The sequence below is a fragment of the Hyperolius riggenbachi genome, chromosome 2 (assembly GCF_040937935.1).
Source record: "Hyperolius riggenbachi isolate aHypRig1 chromosome 2, aHypRig1.pri, whole genome shotgun sequence".
NCBI lineage: Eukaryota > Metazoa > Chordata > Amphibia > Anura > Hyperoliidae > Hyperolius > Hyperolius riggenbachi.
Genome location: NC_090647.1, coordinates 428,734,213 through 428,757,006, shown reverse-complemented (window position 1 = coordinate 428,757,006; position 22,794 = coordinate 428,734,213). Strand labels below are relative to the sequence as shown.

The 22,794-nt window shown below is 44.1% G+C and overlaps 1 protein-coding gene across 2 annotated transcripts in view; it reads right to left on the bottom strand.

Annotated features, from left to right (window-relative positions):
- MXRA5 (matrix remodeling associated 5) overlaps window positions 1–22,794 on the bottom strand; it is an 86,562-nt gene that overhangs the window by 51,454 nt on the left and 12,314 nt on the right. The window contains exon 1 of one of the 2 annotated variants that reach the window (XM_068269918.1): window positions 9,209–9,266. The exons of the other annotated variant lie outside the window; for it this stretch is intronic. The gene's annotated coding sequence lies outside the window, so the exon portion shown is untranslated. Of the gene's footprint in view, window positions 1–9,208; window positions 9,267–22,794 lie in introns of those variants that run through there. 2 annotated transcript variants of the gene reach the window in all.

Sequence of the window (22,794 nt, the reverse complement as noted above, 5' to 3'; positions counted from 1 at the left end):
CACAACGGAACTCTATGCCCTGTTATCGTCACATACAGTAGGCATACAGGCAATGAAAAGTATGTTTCCAGGTCATTACTGAGCATGTGCAAACAGTCCAACGCAGTTAATAACGTGTATAACGTACAGCATGCAGCACTTTCTAATAATGCTACACGTTACACACAAATGCGACGTGTGCACTGTGAATGTTGCACAGACTTAGTATTGCTGTGCGTTAGTCCACGTTAAAACATTTTCTAACGTGCGACTTTAACGTCGCACTGTGAAAGAGGCCTTAACCTACTCTTACACAGAAACTTCTGACACCTAACCCTCAAACCTCTATTCCTGATGCCAAACCCTAAAACACCCTTCCTCATGCCTAATCCTGACACCTAACCCTAAAATCCCCCTTCCTGGTGTCTAACCCTGACATAACCCTAAAAACCCCTTTACTCATGCCTAACCCTAAAACCATCCAATCCTGACACACAACCCTAAAACCCCCCTTCCTGACGCCTAACCCTAAAACTGCCATTTTTGATGCCTAACCTTAAAATCCTCCCTCCTAACTAGGGATGCTCGTCGGATTCCGTGGAATGGAGATTTCCATGATTCCGGTTGGAAATTGGCAATTCCGTTCCAGTATGCCAAAATGGAAAAGCTATAACGCTACTCGGAAACAGCGGAATTTCTATGTGGAATTCCGACGGAATTTAAACAAAAGCATGTAAAAGCTGCATTAGCCAATCAGAAGGATCAGAAGGGGATAGACCCATCACAGAAGCTTAACACATGATGATTTCTGCATTAAAAACGGAATTTCGGCACCAATTAGAGTTTTAACAAAAACCAACCAATCCTACGTTAGCAACCAGCTCCTAGCTACCTATCATCAGCTATATCACCCATTTTGTATATAAGAGAGGTGTGACAGTCACAAAGCTTGTGGGTTTCAGTCTGGTGTTGGAGAGAGGAGAGACAGACCCATATTAGTTGTTTCAACATAAAACAATAGTCTTTTTAAAGACTGTATATAAAACAAAAGTCTTTTTAAAGACTGCGAGAGAGAATTAGATTGAGTGTGAGCTATTATTAGTAGTAGCTAGCTAGGTGTATTTGTGAGAGAGTGACAGTAGATTGTTAGTTTGAGTGATAGATTGTAGTGTAGTGTACTAGTAGTTGCCGTGTGGAGAGGGTTAGACAGAGCCAGCCAGGCCGCAGGCTTAGTGTTTGACAGAGTGAGAGAGTTAGGTGGTGATTGATTAGTTGAGTGTAGTGCAAGTTTTTTTTTTTGTTTTGTTTTCTAAGTTTTTTTGATTTATTTTGTTTTTGATTTATTTTCTTTCTTTATTTTACTTTGGTTTTGTCGCTCATTCCCCTTCCACGATAAAGTTTTTGGCCCCAAAGCAATGGAGTGTGAGCAGCAGCAATTTCCTGCCACTCCTAAAAGAAAATGGAGTGATGGTGGTGTTGGTGGATCACGTCAAGTACGTGATCAGGTTGATGGTGGCAGCAGCAGCAGGAAGCGTTCCCGCCTAGTCAGAGATGTCTTCCCTCTGTTCAAACGCAGGAAAATTTTCACAGAGCAGCAGGCGAACAGAGTTATTGATTATTTAGATCAGGAATAGGTGCAGCAGCACCAGTAGTGGTCTGGTTCCTCATGACCAGAACCCGACCGCAGCTGCTTCTCTTGATGAGGTTGCTTCCTCCCAGTACTCTCCTCCAGAATTAAAGCACACCTATGTCGATGAGAGAGATGTGCAGAAGGATTGGGATAAGGCATTGGAGGAGACCATGGGACTAAGGTCCCAAGAAGTGGTGGGTTCTGTGGTGACAGAAATGGCCCCTGTGTTTTCTTAATCCAGTTGTAATCCATCACAACTGGGAGCTTGTGTCACCACCAATCTACATCACCACCAGTCAACTACAGAGGTGTTTTGTGGCTAAGGTGGAGGGTCCTGAAGAGTAATTTATGGGTTCCAGTGATTTGGTTGAACTGGATGATGTTTTGGATGATGAGGCAGCTGATCCACCGTGGTTGCCATCTGGTGGGTTAGGCACTAGCAGGCATGAGCAGCATGGAGAAACAGAGCAGACGGTTGGCCAGCAGCCTGCAAGTGCTTTCCCATCTGTCAGTACCCACCAGTCTAATGTTGAGCATCGATGTGCTAGAACAGGTTGCACAACTCACACCACTACTCCATGTGCCTGCACGTCCCTTTCATGGAATTATTTTACTGTTCTGGAAGAGGGTGAATCCAGGGCAGTCTGTTCTCTCTGCCATAAATTGGTGAGCAGAGGCAAATCGGGCACCAGGTTCGGCACTTCAGGGCTGATAAGCCATCTGCGCAACCACATCAGACGGGAGTTCGAATATGTAAAGAATTACAGTAAGATGGGTGGAGGAAAAGCAGCAGCAACAGGCCCCTCCTCTTCTTTTTCTAGTCGTCCTGTCCCTATCCAACCTGCTCAGTCAGATTCTAGTTCAAATCCCTCTGCATGCCAGCAGTTTCAAGGCCAGTGAGGAGCAGAAGTCCTCCCTATTATCTTCATGCTGGACAATGCTCTTGACAGGGGGAGGAAGCCCTACTGAGCAGTGGTCAGTCAAGTGGGGGAGTGAGTGAGCATGCTCAAGTCCTGGATGAGGAGGCAGAGCTTGTGGAAGCGTAAGAGCCCATCTTCCGTGGGTTGGGAAGAAGATTCTGATGATGTGTAGCTGGAGCATGACGACAGTTCTGACAGCCAGGAAGAGGTGATTAATGGCAGACATCTCTTCCCTATGGCTGCGCATATGATCCAGTGCCTCCGTAAGGACCCCCGGATTAAAACTCTAAAATCAAGGCTCGACATGTGGGTGGCCACCATCTTAGATCCCCGGTGCAAAGGGAAAATGTGGCAGTTCATACCCCCCTCCCAAGCAGATGCCAGGATGAGCCAAATTCGGGACGCCCTTCTTCGTTGGGTAGAAGATGCATTTCCTGTGAACCTGCTGAGTATGTTGAAGGAATTTTATCAGCCAATGCCAGATACTCCTTCTAGCAGCAGCACCACCATAGGGCAAAGTAGTCACCGCCATCGGATGGCCCGTATGGTGAATGATTACTTGGGGTCGGCCAGTGCTCCAGACAATATGGAGAGTAATGATGACCCCATGAAGTATTGGACAAAACAACTGGATACCTGGCCTGAACTCGCTCAATATGCACTGGAGGTTCTTGCATGCCGCGCCGCCAGTGTTCTTTCTGAGCGAGTATTAAGTGCTGCAGGTGGGGTGGTCACCGACCAACGGACCCGTCTGTCCACAGACAATGTGGACATACTAACGTTCATAAAAATGAACGAGTAATGGGTCAGTGATAATTACAAGGCCCCTCTCACTGATTGACAATGAAGATTGGACAGACTAAATTAAAATTTTGCTGTAATGACTGCCGTGGAACCACTTCTAGGTCCCATGGCCTACGACAACTCCTGCTGCTCCCAAAACAAAATTATAATGACTGCTGTGAGACCACCTCTAGGTCCCATGGCCTACGACAACTCCTGCTGCTCCAAACAAAAATTGTGATGACTGCCGTGGAACCACCTTTAGGTCCCATGGCCTACGACAACTCCTGCTGCTCCAAAAAAAATTATAATGACTGCTGTGAAACCACCTCTAGGTTCCATGGCCTACGACAAATCCTGCTGCTCCAAAAAAAAGATTGTGATGACCGCCGTGAAACCACCTCTAGGTCCCATGGCCTACGACAACTCCTGCTGCTCCAAAAAAAATTTGTGATGACCGCCGTTAAACCACCTCTAGGTCCCATGGCCTACCACAACTCCTGCTGCTCCCAAAAAAAAAATTGTGATGACCGCTGTGAAACCACCTCTAGGCCCCATGGCCTACGACAACTACTGCTGCTATTAAAAAAAATTGTAATCAGGATTGTGATTCAGCCACCACTAAAGCCAAAGTTATCAGCAGGACTGCCAGGGAACTGGTATTTATTTAAAAGGAAACATTCATTACGTTCCCTTTAACATTGTGGAAATGGTTCCGCTGGAATGCAAAATTCCGCGGAATACCACGGGGATCCGCCAGAATGTAGCGGTTACGGAATTCGTTACCGCGGAATCCGGAATTTCCGCGATATCAGAAATCGCCTGTTCCGATCATCCCTACTCCTTACATTGTAATTTTATAAATGATACATTTCAAAATGATGATTTTCAAACATCAAAAACTCATAAATACAAAAGACAACATTTTCAAAAACCATAATGTTCCAGTTTTCAAAAATGAAACATTTTGTTCAGATGGGCCCGGCACTCGCTATTTATTGGTTGCTCAAATTTCTGCTTTGGCTCCCAATATATGATATTTTCATTAGCATGTATTGGGCACCCAAATCGTCCATTAGCCACAGATGCTCAAATTTCCTGCTTCCAAATTAGCACACAATGCCAACTGGGAACCCAATGGCTGCCACCCTTATTTTGCAGTGCTAAAGTGCCAGATTCAAAACGCAACCAGGACACTATCTGCGGGGAGTTTGAATGTTTTCCCCATGCTTTCATAGGTTTCTGGGAACTTCAGTTTCCATTACTATTCCAAAAACATAATGGTAAGTTGAACGGTTTACCTTCAATTTGGCTTTTATTAGGGATATTAGACACAAGTTTTTTTTAATCCTTAAAATCAAGTTGTAATGCAATCCAAAAGAACAAGGGAAAAGAAGAAAGGAATATTGGGAAGGCAGGTAGATTATATCACTGGATTGTAGTAGAAGATTGTAATAACCAACATGTGTTTTATATCATTAAAATATGTTTATTTTCTGCAATTTATGGTAAATAAGTTAGAGTAGAAATGGCTATTTTGACCTCTTGTGGGGGAATGTATTTGACCACGCCTTTGTTATAGGTGGGACCAGAAAGCAACACAAGTCAGCCTCATAGTATTACCTACAACCCTTCCTGGGTACGGGAGGTGAAGAAGAGCCATTTTTAAAATTAGCACAGGGACAGAGTGTGTTGCAAGATGGGGGAGGTTTTGCTGCAAAGTATCCCTCATGTTCAAAATTATCTTTGTTTTTTATCAGCCAGGAAGCAGTTTTCCCCAGTGCTCTTGAATTTTTTGCCTGGCTATGAAAGTGAATAAAATGAAATCAAACACTGTTGCCATCAGAATAGTTCAAGAAGGGCATGAGATTTATTGGTGGCAATGGAGAAGGCTTTGGGGGCTTCTGCTGTAGTTGATGCTGGCTACGAAAAGTGAGTTTTAGTTAGATTTAATGGCTAGGGTTAAGCATTGCTTAGGAGAGTTAGTGCTAGGGGGCACGATAAGCAATGTTAGGCTAGCAGGTTTGAGTGGTCAAGTTTAACAGCTGGTCAAGTTTAATCGTTAGCATAGGGTCCCTACGTTAACGGTGGATGCATCTACATCCTACAGATACAATGAGCGTATCTACAATTGGACACATGTCTGATATAGGATACAAAAACTAAGAGCAAACTTACCTAAGGTCTATCTGTCAGTTTTGAGCCCAGGTCCCTTTAAATTTTGCTCTTTGTATTTGCCCAGCCTTGTGAGCTCCTCATGTGATGATTATCAGCCTGATTGAGAGACTACCATTTTTCGTTGTGTATTGTTTAGTGTGTGCACAGGCACAGGGGGAATCTGCTGGTGGTCCCCTTCTGATGTCAGACTGCACCCTGCAAGGGGCTCATAGCCCTGTGGTCCACCTCAGGTAAGTTTGCTCTTTGACTTTTTACCAATATCAGACATGTGTCCAAACGTTGGTACGCTCATTGTATGTGTAGGATGTGGACGTATCCATAATTAGCGTAGGGACCCTTTTAGAAGATTGGCCTTGATACTGGCAGAGGGGCCTCACCCACATGTCAGTTATATATATATGTGGTACCAACAATCTTGTTTATTTTGGGATGTTGTATCTAGCTATCTGTGAGTTTTGAGTCCAGGTCCCTTTGAATTTTGCACTATTTTACCTTGTTAGTTAAAGTGGATCCGAGGTGAACTTTTACTCATTGTATAATTGTGTTCCTTTCCTATTGTTTATAGGGCATTCCTCAAGCCAAATACTTTTTTGTTTTTTGTTTTAATACTCTAATTCCCTATAAACTAAATAAACCACGCCCACAGGTTTTCAGAGAGCCTTGGCAGTAGCAAGGGCTCATGGGAGCTCAGTCTGGGCAGGAGGAGGAGGACGTGTTACTAGCCATTGATTTCAGAGGCAGAGGGGAGGAGGGGGGGATTAGGTTTTTTTCACAGTCTGAGTGCTGTTGGTGCAGATAAGCCTGCCTCTGTGTAATGTTTACAAACAACATGGCTGCTGTCATTGTATTACAGGAAGAAATAATCATTTTCTATTAAATCTGTTTGCAGATAGATTTGCTGTGTAAACTATCTAAACTTTAGATAAGATATATAAACAAGTTACTTGTTATACTTCGTTTTTCATCTCGGATCCGCTTTAATTAGACCACCTGCATTCCTAATACTTGATACTATAGATTACTTAGAATAACTTTATTTTGTTCATGATGATGTCCCTTTAACAACTGAATTTAGTTTTACACTATAGGACAGTTTTGTACAGTAACACAAAATGTTTTCCAGATGTATAGTATATAAACAATAAAATAGGAGAATTAAGCTAGTGGAACCTCAGCATAAAACTCACAAGTATTTGCACTTCATTTCTAGTCACATGAAAGAAAATACAATGACACCTTGTTACATAATCTCCTCAGAAGTCCGTTTCCTTCTAAGGTTTTGCACCTCTTCATTTGCCAAATTAGTATTCCAGCTTTGAAGATTCCCATACATTTCCTGCAAGGTCTTCAACCAATCAGCAAAAGAGAAACATCCAGCTTTTTAATAACCAGGATCATACTGTTAACACTGAAGAATGTTCAGGCTTCTCATAAACTGTCTACCAGATGGTGAACAGCAAGCTACTGTTTCCAGCATTACGGTATTGTAGAGCTGGTAGTACACACTGTAAGAACAGCATCTGTTGTGGCGTTTACTGCATACCTGCCAGATGAAATCTGTCTCCTTTGTTCAAGTCCATATTTTTATGAAGTTGCAAGATTATCTCTTATGCATTCTGATAATGGTGAATAGCAAAATGTACTGTATACCATCTATGGTAGTTAGAAGAACATAAAAGGATTCCCCTGTTGCTCAGCAAAAGGATAGGTCATAGCTGAATTATGATTAAACACAACTCTTCAAGTTACCTCTGCAACCTATGTTACTGATATTAGACGTTTTAGGATATAGACTCATATTTTATTGCCATTGTTTACATTAAGAAATGACTCATTACTAGGCCAAACTCCTACTTTGTTTGTCCTGAAGAGCTGATAAGATCAGCAAAATGACGATAAGTGGTGGTGTTTGAATTCGAAACATTGCACCTGAACACCACACTGAACCTGTGGCACATTTCACGTGACACCATACTTCCTCCTTCCAAAACCGAAAGAATAAAGTGTCAGAGACATGTGAAACGCGCTGTGAAGTGAATGACCCATAACTCGGTCAGCAGGTTCAGTGCTGAATGGTGCTAAAGTGTGGAGAAGGAAAAAAAAGCACATGCGACAAGTAGACTACATGGGCGCCGCCATAGGCGCCTATACAAAATAGCGGTCTTTGGGCACCAGAGCCCAAATTTGGGTGCCCGATATATAGCAGGCGCTGATACAGCACCCATTATAAATTGGGCATTGTGGGGCGCTCAAATGCTGCTATTCTGCGGCGTCTATGGCGGCTACCATTTAGTCCACTTTTTTTTTTTACTCCGGGCATAGTGCAGTAGGTGTAGGTACACTCACAGTGTGATCAGGTTCAGGGACAGATTCCAGTATTTGGCAGTTTTACACCTTGTGCTCCCCTGATCATCCATCTTCCTACCACTCTGCAGCTGGTGCTCTTCAATTACTGTCCTCTCGGCAGCCTCAGCCTGGAACTTCAGTTCCCCAAGCCACCTGTACTGCTGTACTGTCGCACTCAGAAGAGATGTGATTACTCGGCTGGTGTCTGCAGGAGAAACATCCCTTCATCTGTTCTGTTACTACAGAGAGCTAGAGGCAGTTCCCTAGAGCCAGGAGTGACGAAAATCCTCCGGGCAGAAATTATATCCCATAACACCTGTGACACCTTTGTGCCCCCAATGCACACAAATATGGGGAATTAATATTGATATTTTATGTTTTATAGTAAAATATCAGTATTTAAGAACAATATTTTACTATCTGCATTACTGGGCACCTTTTTTTCCAGACGCCCTTTTTGCATGTATGCATTAAAGTGTGGTGAGCGGATGAATTCAGAACTATGTTGAACTATTGATGATGCGAGTGTAGAAAGACTGTAAGGGGTGAATAAGAGTGATGTGAGGGAATATTATCGGGAATATTCAGAGGCAAATGTTTCAAACAGAGATAAGCCCAACATTTAGGTTTTTGGTTTTTTTGTATAAGACTAAATAAATTATAACCCAAACTTAACCTCCCAAGCATTTAATTTCCCTGCAATTTTGGTGTAAAAAAATGATACAATATTTTAAGCATTTCTGCAGACCAAGTTGCAGTCTTGCAAGCTGTCCACAAGGATGCATAAAATATTAAAAAAAAAAATCTTTTTTTTTTTTTTTTTTTTTTATACTTTATTATTTGCTGCTATGGGCAGTACTGCTGCCCATAGCTTTTTCACATTTAGATTTTTTCTATATTGGATCCATTTCAGATGTTTGTACTGAATCCAATAAAAAAATGAATTTGCCGTCTGATGTGCTGCATGCGCCCTACTCCAGGGGGTTCACTCAGCATCATCAGAGGGACACACCGGGGGACGTGATCACCGGGGACAGGAAGCAGATGAAGAAAGAAGAAGAGGAGATCACAGCCGGGGATCGCCGCTAAGAAGACAGGAATCCACTTGCAGTGAAGCCGCGAGGTGCCAGCGAGAGATCCCGCACACCAGCGAGTGATGCTGCAGGTGAGTAGTAGCAATTACTGGATGAGCCTGACTCATCCTTAATGATTCCAGCTATCTTTTTTTCAAGATGAGTCAGGTTCATCCATATCGCTAGAAAGGTTAATTATTTGCAGTGTCTGCGCAGGAGGTTAATGCCGTGCTCAGTAGAAGCACTTTTGGCCCCTTAGCCTGACTCAACAACAGTGGCAGAAGAAAGGCTACAGATACTTTTTACATGGCTGTTTGAGAGCGGGTTGTGGGGCACCACACAAAATGGATCTTCTCCACTTCTCCAGACGTTATGCTGCGGCAGGTAAGTAAAACCGTTAATTAACAGTTAAACAGTTAATAATGTATTTTTTTTGGGTGCACAAACCTCATTTTCTGCTGCAGTGGGATTAGTGCCTGTCTGCCTGGTCTCCAGTGTGGATGCTGGCTTGTTCAACTGTGTTCACAGCTTGTATTTACTATTTAGGAAACTCAGGCTGTATTTGACAAGCTGTTTGACATGCTCATTTACATAGATAACTCTAGTTTTTTAATACTTGTAGCACTGGAAAACAGAAATGGATTTCAGACAATTTCTTAGTAGGACTAGTGCTATATATACCTACAATTTTGAGAAAACAAATTAAAGACCATTCTAGGAGCTATACGCGTCTACTCCTCATAAGCCTTCTCAGTGTACTCTACAACCACACCATGAAGAAGCACACATGTGCGAAACTGGTTGGTGGGCAGAGCTTTGAAACCCCCTGCACACCCCTGTCTGTTTGGGCTCTCGATGTGTAAGTGATCTTGCTGGCATCTGATGCTAACAAACACCATATGTATGAGCAGCCAGGTCTACAGACTGCCTCTCCATGGAAGCATTTACTTCCGAGCATACCACTCGTGCCAACCGAAGCTCCAGCAACATCATACACTTTGAAGCAGTGGTGACTGCATACCAGACTCAACGCTGGATGTTATGCTAACAGGCAAATAGCTTCTAATTCCTGATAACTTCTGTTCTGCATGCTGTTGTCATTCATTACCTACAAGCTTCATCATTATGTGCTTTGCATTATGCTGTATGAACTCTCTGTTTGTTAGCCTATCCTCCTGGCCTATGCTTTCAAGTCCACTTCATGGAGGTCTGTGATTGGGACTATGCCATTTGCTGTGCATGTGGCAAAATGTGAGAACTTTGCTCCTGAGTTGTAAGAGTCTGCATAATAAGAACTTTAAAACGCTTTAAAGAGAAACCGTAACCAAGACTTGCACTTCATCCCAATCAGTAGCTGATACCCCCTTTCCCATGAGAAGTATTTCCCTTTTCTCAAACGGATCATCAGGGGGCTCTGTATGGTTGATATCGTGGTGAAACCCCTCCCACAGTGTGATGTGAGCCCAGGTTCTGACATCACACTGTGGGAGCCTTGTTGCATTGTGGGAAATAACAGCTGTTTCCAACTGCCAAAAAAGCAAACAGTATCTCCTTCCACTCACATCACCGGCCAGCACTAAAAATGTCACCATGTGATAGATTTTAGAATGTAAATCAGGGAGATGGAAGATTTTACAATGGGCAAAAACACTGACTAAATAATTTATACATAATTATTGTACAAATTAAACACTTTTTTTCATTATGTTATTTTCACTGGAGTTCAAAGCTGTTAAAATCTGACAGAACGAACAGGTTATGTCACACAATTTTCAGATGTTAGAAGGTTTCATACTGTTTTTAATGTAACTTTTATCAATACTGTATGCGTTGGTTTATGTAAGAATTTGGTGCATTTGGTTATCATTTAACAATAGTATTTGAAACCAATAAAGTTGAGTCTGTTTTACCTTGAGTAGTGTCATTAGATAGAAGTGTGGTTGGACTCAATAAGATAATACGCATTCCAATTGCCCTTTTATATCAGCTCAGTACTTGTGACAATTAAAGATAAACCTGAAAAACTGATAGTTTTTGCAATTGTCTCTTATTTTTTTCACGAGCTGTAAGAGTGATGAATCATATATTATACATAAACAATGAGCTTGTGGAGTTGGGTTTACTGAAATCTTATCAATCTTTACTGTTACTTCCAGTATGTAAACAAATTTAGATCATAGTACAGTGGCATAGCAAAAGCACTTTTACTTTTTAGCACTAGAGTCCCAGATTTAAATAATAACCCAAACAGTATCTGCATGGATTTTTTCTGTTATCCACATGTTTGGGTTTTTGTTTTTTTGTTTTGGGGGGGGGGGGGGCACTCCAGTTTTCTGACACATCCCAAATACACACATTAATCTGTTTACTCCAGGAATCTGATCTAATAGTAGGGATATTCAAGTATGACTGTGGTTTGGATGAGATTAGTAAGATCCACTGAGAACAGTTAGTGACGTGACCATTAGAGATGGCCCGAACCTGCAAACTTTTGCGAACCGCAGGAGACTTCAATGGGGAGGCGAACTTTGAAAACTAGAAAATTGTATGCTGGCCACAAAAGTGATGGAAAACATGTTTCAAGGGGCCTAACACCTGGAGGGGGGCATGGTGGAGTGGGATACACTCCAAAAGTCCCGGGGAAAATCTGGATTGGACGCAAAGCAGCATTATAATGGCAGAAATCACATTGAATGCTAAATTGCAGGCCTAAAGTGTTTTAAAACATCTTGCATATGTATAGATCAATCAGGGAGTGTAATTAGAGTACTGCTTCACACTGACACACCAAACTCACTGTGTAACGCACCGCAAACAGCTGTTTGCGTAGTGACGGCCAGGCTGGACTGGTGCGCACCATGGCCAGAGTGCAGGCCGTGGCAGTTTTCAAGCCCATATGGTCGCCGGGCTGTGGTAGCTCAATGATAGAACAACAGTGACTGTCCAGCTGATCAAATTTGGTCTGACCACAATGAAGCAACGACCTTATTATCTTTGGTGTGCTACCCCCGGAGACACTCATATAGCCTGCGGTCATTGCTTCATTGTGATACGCAAGTCCCTTCACCGCGGCAAGGTAATGATCAGGAAGGGGAATGGGCACATGTACATGCCTTTTGTTTTGTTGGTGCAGCCACAGTGCAGCCAGAAAAGTTAGGCAGGCATGTACACGCACCAGAAAAATTATTATAGCGGCCGCTGCTAGCAACGGCCTAAAAAATTCAGGAATCCGCCTGGAGTCCTGGACCCTGTTGGTGGTAGCAGAGAAGGCAGTCAAGCGGCCTGCGGGCAGAGGTGCTGTGTGGGGAGCGACTTAGTCTTGGGGCAGGCAGACAGTCACACGGCATGCAGGCAGAGATGCTGTGTGTGGGGATTGACTTAGTCTTCGGGCGGGCAATAGCCCCCCGGGATCCATGCCTCATTTATTTTGATAAATGTGAGGTACTGAACACTTTTGTGACTTAGGCAACTTCTCTTCTCAGTGACAATGCCTCCAGCTGCACTGAAGGTCCTTTCTGACAGGACACTTGAGGCAGGGCAAGACAGAAATTGGATGGCAAATTGGGACAGCTCTGGGCACAGGTCAAGCCTGCGCACCCAGTAGTCCAAGAGTTCATCTCTGCTCACAGGTTCTATATCCACACTTGAGGCCAGGTAGTCGGCTACCTGCCGGTCCAGGCATTGGTGGAGGGTGGATCCGGAAGTGCTAAGTCGAGGCGTTGGACTAAAGAATGTCCGCATATCCGACATCACCATGAGATCACTGGAGCGTCCTGTCCTTGCCTGCGTGGACATGGAAGGAGGATTACTGGCAGTGGTACCTTTATTGCGTTGAGCTGTGACATCACCCTTAACCGCATTGTAAAGCATAGTTGACAGCTTGTTCTGCATGTGCTGCATCCTATCTGCCTTCTGGTGAGTTGGTAACATGTCCGTCACTTTGTGCCTATACCGAGGGTCTAGTAGCGTAGCTACCCAGTACCGCTCATTCCCCTTGAGTTTTTTTTATATGGGGGTCCCTCAACAGGCTGGACAGCATGAAAGATGACATCTGCACAAAGTTGGATGCAGACGTACTATCCATCTCCTCTTGCTCTTCCTCAGTGACGTCAGGTAAGTCCTCCTCCTCCCCCCAGCCACGAACAATACCACGGGAACGTCGAGCAGCACAAGCCCCCTGCGACGCCTGCTGCGGTTGTTGTTCTTCAGCCGCTGCCTCCTCCTCCTCCAAAGAAACACCTTCCTCATTATCCGAGTCTGACTCCTCTTCCCCACACGACTCTTCCTCCTCCTCCCCCTTCTGTGCTGCCACAGGTGTTAAGGAAACTTCTGATTCTGATGTAAATTGCTCCCGCAACTGTTCCTCTTCACGCTCCTCCACAGCTTGATCCACCACCCTACGCACGGCACGCTCCAGGAAGTAAGCGTACGGGATCAAGTCGCTGATGGTGCCTTCAGCGCGACTCACCAGGTTGGTCACCTCCTCAAACGGCCGCATGAGTCTGCATGCATTTCGCATCAGTGTCCAGTTGTTGGGCCAGAACATCCCCATCTCCCCAGATTGTGTCCTTCTACTAAAATTGTACAGGTACTGGGTGACAGCTTTCTCCTGTTCTAGCAGGCGAGAGAACATGACCAGGGTCAAATTCCAGTGAGTTGGTCTATCACATATCAAGTGTCTCACTGGCAACTTGTTTCTCCGTGGAATGCCTGCAAAGCATGCCATGGCCATGTAAGACCGCCTGAAATGCCCACACAACTTCCTGGCCTGCTTCAGGACATCCTCTAAGCCTGGGTACTTTGACGCTGGTGTGGGGTCAGCCACTGATCCACCTGTTTGTTAAGAGCAGCAAGGAAAGCTGCTCCAGTGTGACTCTCTGCTTTAAGGCAAGACATGTCTAAGATGGCGTGACACCGTCGTACCTGGCATGCAGCATAGGCCCTGGGGAGATGGGGCTCTGTAGCTGGAGAGGAGATCGCAGCACCAGTAGAGTTGAACTGCCACTCAACCAAGGAGGAGGATGCCAGCGAAGAGGATGTAGCAGGAGGAAAGGAGGTGGCAGGAGGCCTGCCTGCAAGTCGTGGAGGTGTCACAAGTTGGTCCGCTGCACAGCCACGTACTCCCTGCTTGCCATTGGTCACCAGGTTGACCCAATGGGCTGTGTAAGTAATGTACCTGCCCTGACCGTGCTTGGCAGACCAGGCATCCGTGGTCAGATGGACCCTTGACCCAACGCTGTGTGCCAGAGATGACACCACTTGCCTCTCAACTTCACGGTACAGTTTGGGTATCGCCTGTTTTGAGAAATAATTGCGGCCTGGTATCTTTCACTGTGGTGTCCCAATGGCCACAAATTTATGGAAGGCCTCAGAGTCCACCAGCTTGTACAATAACAGCTGGCAAGCTAACAGTTCCGCCACGCCAGCTGTCAGATGCCGAGCAAGGGAGTGACTGGCAGAAATTTGCTTCTTTCACTCAAAGATTTCCTTCACAGACACCTGGCTGCTGTGGGCAGAGGAGGCAGGAACCACTCAAGGGCAGAGGCGGAGTGGAGGAGGGTGGCTGTGAAGGTGCAAGGGAGAAAGCAGCTGAAGATGCTGCACCTGAAGGAGGAACAGGAGAAGGAGGGTGGCTTTTCTTCTGTGTGCTGCTTTTACTCGGGTGTTCTTCCCATTGCAGTTTGTGCCTTTTCTCCATGTGCCTTCGTAAGGCACTTGTCCTTACGTGGCTGTTGGCCTTTCCACGGCTCAATTTTTGGAGGCAGAGACAACAGATGGCATTGCTCCGAACTGAGGCACACACATTAAAACATTTCCAAATCACTGAGCCCCCCTGGGGTGATGGCACTATGGTGGCATCAGCATCTGACGTTGAAGGGCATGTTGGCTGGCTGTACATAGGTGGTGATACATGGCGCCAGACACTGCCACCAGCTGTTTCTGACTATGAGCTCCCCCTGCTTCTTTCAGCAACTTATCTCCTCCTACTCCTCTCTGACTCCCCCTCTGAACTGTCCCCCTGCTTATCTTCTCTATTGGGAACATACCTGGGATCCGTATCATCGTCATCATCATGATCATCCTGCCCAGCTTCGATTGCCTCACACACCTCCAAAACTGCACCAACAGCAGGTACTTCATCATCTTCACACGTTACGTCCATAGTGTCACTGCCTAACTCAGACATATGAGGTGGTGTAACTTGCTTAGCACCTTCATCTGGTTGTAACAATAATGGCTGTGAATCAGTTAATTCCCCACCAATTAACTCCTGCGAAGTGTCAAATGCAACAGATGTGGTGCTTGTAGTAGTGCTGGTGGCTGAGGAAGATGAGGTGTTCTGTGTTAAATAGTCATCCACGTCCTGACAATCTTGGGAGTTGATGGGACGTGCCTTCTTCTGAGCACTGTACTTTGGTCGAGGGACGCATGAAATCACATCAACACGACCTCGCACAGACCTGCCGGGTGGCCTTCCTCTGGGTCTGCCTCTACCTCTGCCTGCTTTGTCCGTTGTGTCCATATCGGGGGGGATGAAGTGAAAGGTATGCACTGACTTGACTAATACAATGTGCAGTCACACAGGTGCAGTTAACAGGTATGCACAGAGTGGTATATCACACTGCGTGTGCTCACGTAGGTAGATGGGTGCACTGAACACAACAGGTAGGTATATCCAGTGATGAGGTTAGCGCACTGAACACAACAGGTAGGTACATGCAGTGATGGGTATTACAATGTGCACCTGTTACACACAGACAGGTAGCGGACACCGGACAGGCACAATGACACTGCGTGCGCTCACGTAGGTAGGTGGGTGCACTGTGAACAACAGGTAGGCAGGTAGGTATATGCAGTGCTGGGTATTACAATGTGCACCTGTCACACACGGACAGGTAGCGGACAGGCACAATGACACTGCGTGCACTCAACTTACGTAGGTAGGTGAGTGCACTGTGAACAACAGGTAGGTAGATATATGCAGTACTGGGTATTACAATGTGCACCTGTCACACACAGACAGGTAGCGGACAGGCACAGTGACACTGCGTGTGCGCAACTCATGTAGGTAGGTGAACAATGGGTAGGTATATGCAGTGATGGGTAATGTGCACCTGTCACACACACAGGTAGTCACTGAATGGGCTGGGCCTAGCAGTGGCACACACACAGTATGAATTAGCAAGGGTGTCTATGCAACACAAGTGTCAGTGGGACACACAGAAAAAAAAATAGATCACAAGAACAAGATTAGCTCTCAAAAGAGCTGTTGAGGGTTGCTATTTTAGCAATAAGAATTAGCAAGGAGCAAGCTTAGAAGCCTACAAGAGCCTAACAAATCTTTCCCTATGAGAGAGTCTACAGCAGCTGTCCCTTCTCTATTTACTGCATGCACACGAGTGAGTATAATGGCCGGTGGTGCCTGACTTTTATAAGGGAGGGAGTGTAGCCTGATTGGCTACAATGTGCCTGCTGACTGTGATGTAGAGGGTCAAAGTTGACCCTAATGATGCATTATGGGGGTGAACCGAACTTCCGGAAAAGTTTGCGGTTCTCCGCGATCGCGAACCACCGGAAGTTTACCATGAACCGTTCGCCGGCGAACCGTTCGGGCCATCTCTAGTGACCATGTGCTTAATAAAGCTGTGCACAAGATGGATAAAGATAAACTCAAATCTGTCTCTCTGCTCTAGCAGATTAGCCACAGTGTTCATTATTTATTACCTTTATGGACAAAAATAATCTTCATTGCAATGTATGGAAGTCTTAAAAAAAATGAAGTTTACAAGTTGGTTTCACTTGGCAGGGAGCACTGAAGGAGTTAAGCCTCAGTGTTCACTGTATGGGCAGAGTTACCTCAGCAACGCTCCTGCAGTCTATTCAAAGCTGCTGATAAGGACAAATTAGACACTTTGATCTGGCTAACCGAGTACAGAAACACAAAGCAGAGGATGTCTTTATCAACTATATGTAGAATAAAGACTTTTCATTGTGTATTGTGCAAGAGTTGGGATCCGCTTTAAATCAATATGAGCTTCCTGCTTTCCTGAGTAGGTGGAGGAGAGAAATTCTAAAATGCATCCCAAGACAAGTGGTTTTTACTATTAAAAAACTCCACTTGAAACTGATAAATTTTTCTTGGATATATCATAACCTGTACAAATGAGAAGTTTCATAGAAAAAAGTTGGTACTGTAATAAAAAGCATAGGGAGCCTACTTGGAAAGTTAGGAAGAAATTCAAAAAAGGGAAACAACTTTGCTACCTAAAGATGAGAAAGATGAGTAAGATGAGTGGCAAAAAGTGGTTGAAAGGCAAAGTAAATCAAGGACAAGTAAGGGGAAAATGTTTGAGTTTACAGTAAGATTACTAGAAACTCGTACTCTGTTATGGACAGTTTCAATGGAATGCTACACTGACAGTCACCCCAAAGAGCTAAATTAAACAGGTACATATTAGAGACATAGCCAGCGATATATGAAAAGATATGTATTTATAGTGATTTGTATACAAACAGGAGAAATAAAACAAGAAGGTAGCTGGTGAGCACAGATTTGCACTCTAGACAACACAGCCAAGGGGACTTTTCAGGACTGTCTCGACTGAGGATTTAGCGTGTTTACATGTGTACCCTAATATCCTCTAAAGATCCAAAATTTGCATCGTGCGGACCAGGCATAAGGCTTCAGAGTTTGTAGACTGCACTGAGTAAATCACTTTTCCATCAAATGTTCCTTATCACTGTGTACATACTTGGGTTTGCTGAAGAAAGAGAATCAATGGCATTCTCTAGCTCTCTAGTCTCCAGAAGTAGTGAGTGTCACAGACAGGCCTTTGAAGTTTTGGAGACACTTGACCCATGGCCTTGGCAGGATTTCTGGCAGTGGTGGATGCTTAGATTGTACCTTTACACTGGCTTAATTGATGTTTTGTTGGAATATCTTTGATACAAACACAGCTAATAATAGTCCCCTTGTTACAGAGCTTAGGTTTAGTCTGCATGTGACAATGACCATGATACCATGCCTTTTTCATCTTTAAAAGAAAATAAGGTGTCAGCACATTGGCAGCAAATAAAAACATTCAAGATACGTTGTTGCTAATCAACTTATTTTGGCCCGTTTGTTGAATGATTTAAAGGGATAATGTAGGGGGTCGGGGGAAAATGAGCTGAACTTACCCGGGGCTTCTAATGGTCCCCCGCAGACATCCTATTTTGGCGCAGCCACTCACCGATGCTCCGGCCCCGCCTCCAGTTCACTTCTGGAATTTCTGACTTTAAAGTCAGAAAACCACTGCGCCTGCGTTGCCGTGTCCTCGCTCCCGCTGATGTCACCAAGAGTGTACTGCGCAGACACGGACCATACTGGGCCTGCGCTGTGCGCTCTTGATGACATCAGCAGGATCGAGGACACGGCAATGCAGGCGAAGTGGTTTTCTGACTTTAAAGTCAGAAATTCCAGAAGTGAACTGGAGGCGGGGCCGGAGCATCGGTGAGTGGCTGCGTGGGCACAGGATGTCTGCGGGGGACCATTAGAAGCCCCGGGTAAGTTCAACTAATTTTCCCCTGACCCCCCTACAGTATCCCTTTAAAAGTGTGATATAAAAAGTTGGCAAAAAGATAGATATCTGTATAACTGCAGAGTTGCTAGCTATACTGCAGAGCTCAATAGCAGGAACACTAGTATGCTATTAACAGAATGTAGCCAACACTGTTTATTATTGAGAACAATTGTGTCACTGGTGCAAGATGCTGCTGAATCGCATACGCTAATGTGTTACCCAACAATTACTAGTGACATTACAACTTTGGCCTCAATTCACGAAGCATTATCAAACGTTTCTAAAACACTTTATCAAACATTTGATAATTTACCTCATGGGTAAAATCTCATTTTAAATTCACTAAGGTGTTATATATTTATCTAATGTTTTACCGATAAAACGTTCAACAAATATATAACACCTTAGTGAATTCAAAATGAGATTTTACCCATGAGGTAAATTATCAAACGTTTGATAAAGTGTTTGATAAACGTTTGATAATGCTCCGTGAATTGAGGCCTTTGAGACTTAATTGGAATAAATGGGAAAAAAAAGGTTGTGATTTGTTGTTGCAATAATTTTGTCACCTATCTACCACAGAGTTTTACGCCAGTATGTTTGTACATAATGGTCTTCATCACCTTATTCTAGATCCTCCGACCCACCAGAAAATACACTTATGCTCTACAAACGTTTGATGCACTTCAGATTGACTTTCTGTTAACTTTAATTGTTGGCGACAGAACTGAAGAAGTTTCTGTTGTATTTTTATTTGGGACACATTTTTACTTCTGATTTTTGTCGTTATTGGTCAATCTCTTTCTGCCTTTGGCAGTCTCCTCCAGTCTGTGGTGAGCTTGTGGCAATTACAAGTCAGATCAGGACATAGTTGTGTTAGGCAAGTCAGCTCTGTGACAGTGGAACAGGGTCAGCCAATGAGGTTAGGTAGTTGTATGGCACATCTGGTAGGGGTCAAGTGGCCAATTACAGACTAGAGGCTACAAAAAGGTCAATCAGTCTGTGTGCCATGGAGTTTATTGATTGTTATGTGTTCAGAGCTTAGTGTCGTGATACGATACACCACATACCATTGCAGATTATGTTCTTATGTTATAGTCTGTACACGTCTTTTATGTATTTATTTCGATCTTCACATACATGATCCATAAGCCAGATCATGTATCAAAACCATGCCTCTCTAATAGAGTCAGTTTGTTAATTTTTCATTAAATTCAGTTATTAACATTTGCGTTAGATGTAAATTATTATATAATAACCGTGACACTGCAGCCAAGAACGTAGTCAGAAAGCAGATTTAATTAATTATGAAAAGATGTCCTCAAGCTCTTTAAGGGAGGGTCTGAGAATGGATCCAACAGCTCCATAAATGTCAGGAAATAAATCATTATAACTGATATTATATCTTCATGATGAATTTCTCTTTCATGTCTCAAACACAAGCACCCATATTACTGGCATCAATCAACTATACACGGAAACATTTCATATGAGAGAGAAAGAGACCTCTGTGACCTTTGGCCTGACTGCTAGAAGTTCAGAATGAATTGATAAAGCAGACCGATCTGTTGATGATAATTAATATAAAGGTCAGAGCCGGGACAAGGTCCTCCAGCACCCAAGGCTGAGACACCAAAGTGCGCCCCTCCATCCCTGCCTCCCCAGCCGTCACACACGGATTGCTATTAGACTAAGAGGCGCCACAGGGCCCACAACCTCCCCAACACCTTAATATCTAGTTATCTGGCTTGCAGTCACTGCCATGTATCCCCTTTTCTTATTTCTTTCTGCTTTAAACACAATTAGGAATGACAGCTGAATGAATTTTGCGCCCCCTCCTACACTGCTCCCTGAGGCTGGAGCCTCTCCAGCCTATGCCTCGGCCCGGCCCTGATAAAGGTATTGTAACATGAAAACAACAATTCTGCAACCCTCTGTTTCAACTCTGCCTAGCTGCAGTGAAAAAATGGCATGGGGGGACCACAGTAGCGGCACAAAGGGACAGAGAGAGAAACTGGAGTTACATACAAATTCATCTTAAGAACAAACTTATAGTCCCTATCTTGTTCAATAACCAGGGACTACCTGTACACCAGAGGTGCCCACACTTTTTCAGCTTGCAAGCTTCTTTGAAAATTACGAGTCAAAAATGATCTACCAGTTAGAATCTACCTACAGGTGCAAGCCACAACTGCAGCACATGCACAGCAGCAGTCCATCAGTGATTACCACAAGCCACAACTGCAGCAAATGCACAGCAGCAGTCCATCAGTGATTACCACAAGCCAGAACTGCAGTACATGCACAGCGGCAGTCCATCAGTGATTATCACAAGCCACAGCTGCAGCACATGCACAGCGACAAACCATCAGTGATTACCACAAGCCACCAGTCAGTTAGATGTATAACATAGAGTCCTCCTCCATAAGCCAAATTGAACAGTCAAAATATAATGGAAGACACCAAGAGCCCAGTATAGTGTAGAATGTACTGTAAATTGGGTATGGAAGGTAAGTATAGGTAGGTTATACTCACAAACAAGGGTTACCGTCCAGGTAACCACTATGTCGGCAGGTGAGGAGATTAGACCTGTCCCCACTCAGGATTAAGGAGTCGCTCTCTGTAGATCGGTAAAAAGGAAGAATTCCTCTCCACCCAGAGTGCAAACAACTGCAATAGTAGTACAGAGGCGCCAACAGGGTAAAAACAATATTTCTTTAAAATGGATAAAATAAAGTCGGCAGCGGTGGACTTACCCATCCAAAACAGACACAAAAAAATGCCGTTTTAAGCAAAAATCAGTTTATTTACATACTCCGAACAAGGTGCAATGCGTTTCGTGGGTATATCCCACTTCTTCAGGCAATAAATAGGAGCATATCACCAATGCGGTCCGGTACATAGCCTGGCGCCAAAATTGTAATCAGCAGTAGCACAAAGTGCTTCTAAATGTATGGCTTCCCACCTTGCAACATCATAAGCATCTACACTGTTGTGCAAAACTTCAGGGAGAGCAGTAAGCGCATCGAAGTCAAAGAGACAGAGTACAACGCATATGTCACTCAGGCAGGAGGTGTGGAATCTACCCAGAAGTCCTTTGCAATCTACCGGTAGAACACAATCTACCCAATGGGCATCCCCTGCTGTACACAGTATTCTGGTAGGAACATCAGTGTCAGGCAGCTCCTGCAAAAGCTTTTCTTACTATGAGTTAATAGTATGAAAAATATGAAGGTAGCCATCTCTACAACTTTTTCACAAACGTAATTTGTCTGGGTGTCAAAACTGCGCTGTTGGCTTAACGTGAACCTCCAGACTAAAAATCTACTCAGCAGCACTGAAAAGGCTTGGTTGTTTCTTTAACAGTTTCACAGCATCAGAACTTTGTATTCCTTACCCAATCCTCATTTTTAGCTGCACAGAAGAAAACTGCCCGGGCATTTTTCCCCTGATGCTGTGCAAAGCATGATGGAATTTCTGATGTTCTTGTTCTCCTTATGCTGTTTTTTGAGAAAATGTATTATATTACATTTTGAATTTGAGATTTGAAGCCTAGCGCACGCAGCTTAGAGGGGTGATCAGGACACAGGACACTTGGAACTGTGTCTCATGCTCCTTGTCTGTCACCTCCTTTCAACCTGCCCCCATGAAAAATATGGCTGCCCCCATGAAATCACAAACATTTACCTGTTCTTTTAAAACAGAGTGGGTAAGAGATTATATTAACTATGTATTTAATTAACATAACTAATGTAACTTAATGACAGTATGTTTGTTTAGGCTGAAGTTCCCCTTTAAGTACTTTGAGTGACACAACTGCAACAAGCATACAGTCAGTAAAGTTAGACTATATAAACTGCGTACTTACTGTGGTGGTTGCATGGTTCAATATCACCACATATAAAATCAGGTGCAAGATTGTCACCCCGTAGATGTTACTGAGTTGGTTGCACTGCTGTGTAAGTGACATCAATGCCTCTTCCATCAGCCTAAAAATGCCATGCACAGGATGAAAGTTATGGACAGGCCATCTGCTATAGATCTATATGTAAAAATTCTGTAGATCTATATGTAAAAACTTTTATGCAGCACCACATAAATTAGAAAAAGTTAAAGCTCTTCAGTTATTCCTGCTGCAGCTGTTCTCAAACATCCCTCCTGTCGGTTGGATTCCATCTGTAAAGCATAATTGTGCAGTGACACCCATCATCTGTTATTATGCTGCATCCATACTGATGGATCCATCCAGACTTGTCTGGCTGCACATCTGGATGGATCTATCAAAGTGGATGCATCCTACAGCACAGCCATCTCATCTCCTA